Source organism: Hordeum vulgare, chromosome 7H (assembly GCF_904849725.1).
Source record: "Hordeum vulgare subsp. vulgare chromosome 7H, MorexV3_pseudomolecules_assembly, whole genome shotgun sequence".
Taxonomy (NCBI): Eukaryota; Viridiplantae; Streptophyta; class Magnoliopsida; order Poales; family Poaceae; genus Hordeum; species Hordeum vulgare.
Genome location: NC_058524.1, coordinates 86,251,880 through 86,260,089, shown reverse-complemented (window position 1 = coordinate 86,260,089; position 8,210 = coordinate 86,251,880). Strand labels below are relative to the sequence as shown.

General features: G+C 48.2%; 1 pseudogene; it reads right to left on the bottom strand.

Annotated features, from left to right (window-relative positions):
• Positions 1-1,257: 1,257 nt before the first annotated feature.
• Positions 1,258-7,905, bottom strand: LOC123408364 (annotated as a pseudogene).
• Between the last annotated feature and the right edge of the window lie 305 nt (positions 7,906-8,210).

Sequence of the window (8,210 nt, the reverse complement as noted above, 5' to 3'; positions counted from 1 at the left end):
ATATGCTGTCGTATAGCAAATACAACCATTATAAGTCACCAGGAGAAGCTGGACTTGTAAATTTACATATGCATGTGCAATGCACGTGTTCATCATCAAATATAAATGTGAGTATGCTCAAAGGATCCAAAATTTAAAATCCCTGTCCTAGTATAATTTATAATAAATTTGCATAAATGGGAACCTATATAAAACTATTCTAGAATGAGCTTTCGGAGATAAATTATAATTGAACATAAGAATCTTAACATTCCTTTCAAAAACCAATAAATGCATTCAAGAAACAAAATGCTAGGTGTTTGCCAAGAGGCATTTGATATTAATATAAAAATAAATGAGGTTACATCTGCTTTTAACATCATCTACTTCTACTACCACTAAAAAAGCACGAGAGGGCAGATCCAACTCGCAATCTCAGCCGTCTAATAGCATCATCAATGGTTTAAAATCATCGTTAACGAAAAACGAATCTTCGTTAACGCTAATCCCCCGTCCACTTCGCCAACTGTCCGCCCGCACGCACCACAGTTTTGCCCTCGCTCTGCGCGCTGCCCCTGTCTCCGCCAGCTGCCCCCGTCTCAACCTCGCCTCCGCCGCTCGCCACGTCCGTCACCTCCCTTCGTGTTGCCCCGCTCAGCCCCGCCTCCGCCCGCTCGACCATCCCACCGCCTCCCCTTTAGACCGCCCCCGCTCATCCTTGCCCTCGACCGTCGCCCGCCTTCAAGCCCTTGGGATAGTTAGGCGGAGTGCCGGCCTCCAGATCCGCCACCGCCCGACCCGACCTCCTCTCATGTTCTTTGCCTAGGGAGCAGCTCCCCACGCGCCGCTCTGTCTCCTGGATGGCATTGTACTGCTCGGCGAACGCTGATTCTTCCTCCAGCACCTCGACGCGCGCTGGTGAGCTCAGCCATGGCGATCGTGGATCTCCGACCATGGTGGGTTGGCATGAATCCCTACCATCCACCCTTCTCTTCTCTGTTTCTTCATCTACACATCTTCTAATTCTTTCTTCCTTTGTTTTATGTGCAGATTGCTCCGATCTGGAGAAGAAGCAGCTGCAGGAAACTAAAACAGCAACATAAAACTGCAGGGGATGGTACCATGTCATATTTCTAGGCCTTTTCCATGTACAAGCAAAGCAAGATGAAGATGAGGATGACCAAAGATTTGCACATACATAGCATGATTAATTCTACGGCATAACGCAACCAGATGTCCCGCAGACAGATTCATAGTGGAATGTTAAAACACTTGGTACTGAAATTAACCACTCACCCTTGATCGACGAGCCAATGTACCATTCCAGCAGTGATGCCCTTTGTCACCGAGAAAACCGGAAACAGAGAATCAGGCTGAACGGGGCGCGGATCGTATTTCCGCAATGTGCCGGCAACAGTATCTATTATGACCTTTCCATCTTTGTATGCGCATACCTGTGAGAAGAATATCATATCAATATGGCTGCATTGCAACAAGGTAACCATCATATGCATATATCGTAGCTAAACTCGTGATGCAAAGTTTTGGCATACATATATTGCTACAACAACATCATGGCATGTAAATGAATGGAAAGAGATTATTGACCCACTTGTAAACCCAAAATTTTGTCGCTTCCCATCCGAATTAGAAGATTCCTCAGTTTAGACTCCACTTCAGAGTTAACAGGCGAGTCATAGATCCACTCGCTGTTAGTTGAGGGACTGCGTGTCATACTCCTGATATCAATGAAATCATAAATTAGCAAATTCGAAAAAGATGATCCCTACAAAGCTGATGCAAACATAAGCATGACGCGCATCTCACCTTAGCAAAGTTGATTCAGCAAATGGCCTCATGATGTCTAGATAAACTATCCTAACATTCAGTGAAGCCGAAAGCCCTGCAGGTATAAATGAAAAACTGCCACTGTGATGCTGGAAATATCAGAGGAATGTACAAGTTCAAGAGACCAAGACATGGCTCTAAGAATTTTCAAGAACCTCATGAAAATTATCGCATCCCCAGGGAAAGCGTCAACCTGACAGCGAGAAAACCTCCATTTAACACCGGACTCTTGGTTGACAAACCCAACACAGCTTACAGGAAAGTAATTAAAGTACCAGGATGAGGATCTCCGTTGAAGAAACCGTCAATGTATATTTGATGAGCATAAGCACGGGTTATCTCTTCAACGAGTTTTTTCTTATCGACGCCATATTCTTCCAATGAATCATTGTCATGTAAGCGAATTCCGTCCATGTATTCCAGAATCAGAATCTTTTCAGTAGACTGATACAGAAAAGAATGGGTCAGATGATGGTCCCGGTTCACGTGATTTGCAAACACTAATGCAAGACAAACAGAATAAAGTTTAGGCTGCCAGTTAATACCTGAATAATTTCTGGTATCAGTACATCAACATCACTGGAAACACTGCCACTCCCACCTTCAGTTTTCCAACTAAGATTCTTCGAGACGGTCCTAGTGTTCTCTGTAAGTAGATTTTGCACCTTACATTATCATGATGACCTCTTTATGAATGACTGTACCTAAGAATCTGAGCAAGGAGAAGTACCTGCTTCATGATTGAAATCAAGTTCCTTGGGTGCCTCCTTGCACCATTCATCAATCATTGGGTTGAAGTCATATTGAGGTTCTGCCCATGCAATCCATTCGATCAATGATTTTGCATTCTTCAAATCCTGACCATAGATGAAAAGTTGCAATAGCAATCCTACTTATCTTACAAACCACTATTCACAGAAAGTAAAAGAACCTCTAATATGATCTCTTTGATACCATCATGCTGAACTTTCACAGCCATCTTCCAGAGTTGCACGATGAACCTGTGCTATCTGTCAAGAAGTGTTCATTCACTTGAGCATATTACGAATTTACACCAATGAAAGTATAGTTCATTTAGGAGGCATGGAACTTACTGATGCGGTTGCAAGAGGGTCAAGGTCAAAAGTAGCAAAGAGTTCACTCATGGGTTTACCAAGTTCTTTTTCTATGGTTCCACAAACCTGCACACGACAGACAAAAACCAAGACTAAGATAAACTGCATTACAGTTATGCTATCTGATGATGCCAGTTTGATTGGTCACAAATGAATGGAAGTACATTTACTTATGATACCATTTACTAATGAACAGTTTTTTCTTTCTTTCTTGAGAGTAACTAATGAAGAGGAAATGCATACCGCTTCAAGAGGGAGTGGAGGAAGCGAGTCCTACAACTGCTTCAGGACCTCTATGTACGGCTCAGGGAGCACGTCCGCTCTGGTGAACAAGGACTGGCCCATCTTCACCCACAAACCTTCTAGCTCTATCAACAGGAGTGAATTCAGCGAATCAACTTGAATAATTCATGCGGCTACAAAGATACAAACGGTAAAGATGAACTATTGTGGGAAGCGAGGCGGAGGAGGAGCAGGATCTGGGACGGACCTGTAACTCGCGCCGGCGGGCTTCTTCCTGGATAGGGACGTGGCGAGCGGGGGAGGCGGATGGCGTCCTGCGGCGCGAGCGGGGGGAGGCGGGGCGAGCGCGGCACGTGGCGAGCAGGGCGAGCGGGGGAGGCGGCGCGACGTCCTGCGGCGCGAGCGGGGGGAGGCGGGGCGAGCGCGGCCCGGACGGCGAGTGAGGCGAGCGGCGCGGCGGGGCGGGGCGAGTGGCGCGGCGCGGCGGGGGGAGCGACGCGGCGGCTTGGATGGCCGAGCGGGGCGAGCGGGGAGCGGCACGGGGGCGGCGGCGGCCAAGCGGGGCGGTGGCCAAGCGGGGCGCGACGCGGGGAGAGCGCAGCGGGGCGCGGCACGGCGCGGGGCGAGCGGGGTGCGACGCGGGGCGAGCGGGGTGCGACGCGGGGCGAGCGGGATCGGCACTGAGAGGAGGGCGGCGGCGGCGCGGCACGGGGGGCGGCGGCCAAGCGGGGCGCGGCGCAGGGCGGGGAGAGCGGGGTGCGGCGCGGGGCGAGCGCAGCGGGGCGCGACAGGGCGCGGGTAGCGGCGCGGGGCGAGCGGAAGCGGAGGGCGGCGATGGCAGGGCGGGAGAGGAGGGCGGCGGTGGCGCGGGGCCAACGGTGGCGGTACTCGGCGACGGGAGAGGAGGGTCGTGGCGACGGGTCGGGAGAGGAGGACGGCTCGGGGGCGGGGAGCGGGGGGAGGGGTCGCGGCAGCTGGGCGAGCGGGAGCGGCGAGCGGGGGCGAGTAGGAGCGGCGGGCGATCGGGGTGAGCGGGGCGAGGGCTTGCGGGAGCAGTTCCAGATCGGGGTGAGGGGGAGGCGGACGGGGATGGGGAGTTGGACGCAGAAAGTTTCGTTGGTGGAGTATGTTCAGCCAATTGTAATTGCTAAGTACATCCAGCAGACGGTGGATTAACGAGGGCTGTTAGATTAAGATCTGTGGGATTAATCGTGGGGTGCTGATTGTTTTTTTAGGACGTTTGATGGGGTATCTGTAGTGTAATTCTTGTTCGATTGTTTAATAGTAGTATAGAAGAAGGGCAACTCCAATGCAGCGGCAGAAACAAACATGCCCGTCGTCCACTTCGGTCATTCGGGCCGGCTAGACGGATACGTAGCGTCCGTTCTTCTGTGGTAGCCCGTAGGTGCGTCCAACACGGCCAAGTCATTTAAAATTTTTGAGATCTAAAAAATGAACATTTTGAAATTTAAAATATTTTACATTGCCAACAAAGTTCCTACTAGTACAATAAACCTAGCTTAAAATAAAATAAATAAACAGAATCATAGATTTACTCTTGGATGCCGACGTCGTTGTTGCCGTCGTCCGTTCTGAGGTCCTCGAAGGGTGGAGGTTTCCACTAGAATGGCCACATGACAAGTGGCGCTCGTGCATGCGCTGATGCAGCATGCGGGTCGAGCTACACCGCCGGATGGTGGTGCAGTTACCACGTCTATGTGCCCACCCACACGGCCGGGGTCGACACCAACTTTGGCGTGCAAGGCACCGTTCTCATGCACGACCAGGACTACCCCACTAGAAAGTCTGCATCCTCCTCCAATGCCTCATCCTGCGGCTCGGGGATGGCGACGTCTATAGGAGTTATTTCCTATAGAGACAATAATAATAGGACAGTGTTCTACGCGGGTGCATCGTCAAAACTTTTGACCGACCGCGCGCGGACCGCTCGATCCGTCAGCCGTACGCGGACCGTACCGTTAGATCTATCTATGCAGCAGCATTCCTCAATGCAGCAATTTCGATCACGATGTAACAAATTTTCGTCATGGTTGCAACAAAAATATGGTTGTAGCAAAAAAATATCAACGTGATCATAGAAAAAAAACGACGATGATGATGTGTGGTAACAAAACAAAATATTGTTTGTAGCAAAAACAATCCGGTGAACTCGGGACGTGTGTGCAACTTTTTTACTAAACGGTTGCAGCAAAAAATGATACCGGTTTTAGCAAAAATTAACACGGTTGTAGCAAAAATAAAAAAATACCGGTTGTAGCAAAAAATCTGATGAACTGTAGTTGAAACCAAACGTATATGCAACTTTTTAAGTAGATAAATATAACAAATAAAAAATGCTTGTAGCAAATTTAAACGCTAGTTGCAGCAAATTTAGATGAAAAAGCTGCATGTGTAATAAGCTGCACGCGCGGGGTCACGCGCGACCGGCCGGACTGCTCGGCCGGCGCGCCAGCCACAAGCGTTTCCCATAATAATAGCTGTTTATCTCCGAGTTCATAATTATGTTTATATTACATACTTTAAATGGAATTGTTCATCAGTCCATATGTCCATAAAGTCATAGAGGAAAACTCATATGCAGGTGTCAAATAATAAACGGTAAAATGTATTCCTAGTCGTGCTTCTAAGATTAGCTCAAGTGTTAGATGATGGTCACATTTTCCTAATCATGGGCATTACTACGATGACAACTTTGAGAACACAATGTTAGAAGATCATTTGTGTTGAATCGACCCAAATTGATCTTATGCTATGAAATACGTCGGTTACGAGTTAATGGTTTTATAACACAGATAAAGCTAGCATTATCATAATTCCTTGGACCATGAGAAGATCGAGTTCCTTCATACTTGCTTCATGAACTTTGGGGTTAGATAAAAGTCATCCGTAACTGGGTGGCTATTACGGCGATTTTCGGGTTCATGGAAAAGTATGACAAGTTACTTGATAGCTAAAGATTGGGATTTGCTCCTCCAACGATGCAGAGATATTCTTCGGGCACTCATGGTGTCATGGTATCCATCATCGTATGACCAAACACAACGTGATTTGATCAAGGGGATGCCATAATGTGGGAAAAGAAAAGAAAACAACACCAGCAATGAGGAAACTAGCATAGTCAAAATCTCACCTAGGGTATTTGTGACATAGTGTGAAGCAACATGAACAACATTCAGTAATAACAGGTTCGCTCGAATATTCATTCGTGTGGGGTATAGGAATCAACATGGATGTCCACTGTTCTGCTATTGATCATGGACCAGAAAAGTTATGATCATGTCTATAATTCACTGAACCTACAGGGTCACACACTTCAGGGTCATCTATGTGCTATGTAATAGACAAGCAGTCCAAGAGACTATTTCCGCAAAAAATACGAAGACGACAAGTAAGTTTCACAGTGAAAAACTGGAAATGTTCCAGATACAAACTACATATCAGAAATGTTTCAAACGCGTCCAAAATTATTTTAGGGGGTGCCGGAAATGTTCCGGACCTTGCGGTTTTTTTAGATTAAACAAACACTAAAAATATTTCATGAAAAGTTATTGTGAATAGTGGTATGAATAGTGATGTTAACGATAGTAACACTACTAGGGAGAACCCCTTTTGGTGGCTTTTTGGAAAGCCACCTTTTGGCATTCTGTCCCAAAAATGAAGGTGATGACATGGCATGGTGGGACCCCTTGGGGGGGGGGCACATAAGGTCATCGTCCAAGATGGAGCTCCTCTATGGAGCTCTACTTTCCTCCCCTTTTTGCCCTAATGTAGGACATAACTCATGGGCATTGTGGTATTTTCAAGTGCCTCTACCCCTGGCCTCACACTATAAATAGAGGTGTATAGAGCTCTCTGTTTCACACAAGCTCTCTCATATACAAATGCCAAGGAATGATCCGACTTTCTATCTCCCTCTCCACGAAATAGTTTCGTAGCTGAAAGGTTGTCTAGTCTTCGGTAGGGCCTAGTTCTGGATGACGAAGTCCTACCTCATAACTGACACTAGATGTGTGCAACCTGATAGAGTTGTCATAGTTTGGGTGTTAGTTCAAGAGACGTGCTACGGTTTTGTCCAAGGATGTGACCATGTGCCTCCCGGAGGGCTGTTCGAGTGACTGGTCGAGTTTCTGTTCGTGTGCCTCACGGAGCGTTGTCCGAGTGACTGATCGAGTTTCTATCTGAGGGCCTCTTGAAGGGCTGTCCGAGGGACTATCCGAGTTTTTTTCCAAGGTTCAATCTTGGAGCCTTCTAAAGGGATGTCCAAGGGAATGATCGAGGGAGTACACCCTCGCAGTTGGGAGGTTGTAAAATCATAGCTGCGGGGATCTGCACCAGTGATATCCATCGACTCTCCTTTTGATGCGCTACATGTTGGTAATGATTAGATCAAATCTTGTATGCATCTTCATAGTGGTCATGGTCTTTATGTAGGTTAGATTGTTTTATTTTCCGCTACTTTGTCATAAATGTCGCATGCGGTCGACAAGGCCAATAACAATACCATGCCCTCCCATTGGGCGATTTCGTCGAGCTTGGAGTCATAGATGGCCTTCTTGAAGGCCTCGTCCTCCTCATCGATTTCTGGGGCTGGCGGCAACGATGACAGGGACAGCGAGGGCGCAAGCACACGTCCACACATGCATGATGGTCTAGCAGCGTGCACCTGTGGTGGGAGGGAGGGGAGGGAAGGAGCACACATCAGCGAAGAAGGACCAGCGCCTCATGTCGTGCTAGTTGCGGAACCAAGTCACCGACAACTGCGATGTGACGACATACCTCATGTCATGGAGGAGGATTAGGGAGAGCTGAGCTCGGCAACGACCTATCTCCAACATGTGAGCATGACGGGTGGTTGGAATGGGAGGCACGAGCACCCTCTTTGGGCTGAGGTGCCACCCGTCTGGTAGGTGCACGTTCGACCATGACAGCATGGTGGCCTCATCCCAATAGCATTGACACTTGCCAACGTTGATGTAGATCTGTTGCCGCAGTGCCGCGAGTGGC